Here is a 330-nt window from a genome sequence, read left to right as displayed (position 1 = left end):
ACAGTCTTTCCTAACAGACCTCTGACATGCACTACTGGGACCTTATCTCCATCTACTATATGCAGGGATTCAGACTGGACTGGACCAGCTCTATTGGTGGAACCTCGGGTGTTAACTAACCAGGTGGCCTTTGCTAGATGCTGTTCCCAATTTTTAAAAGTTCCCCCACCCAGTGCGTTCAAGGTGGTTTTCAACAATCCACGGCACTGTTCCACTTTGCCTGCAGCTGGTGCATGGTAAGGGATATGGTACACCCACTCAATGCCATGTTCTCTAGCCCAGGTGTTTATAAGGCTGTTCTTAAAATGAGTCCCATTATCAGACTCAATT

The sequence above is a fragment of the Corvus brachyrhynchos genome, unplaced genomic scaffold (genome assembly GCF_000691975.1).
Source record: "Corvus brachyrhynchos isolate BGI_N302 unplaced genomic scaffold, ASM69197v1 scaffold381, whole genome shotgun sequence".
NCBI lineage: Eukaryota > Metazoa > Chordata > Aves > Passeriformes > Corvidae > Corvus > Corvus brachyrhynchos.
Note: the sequence above shows the minus strand (reverse complement) of the source record.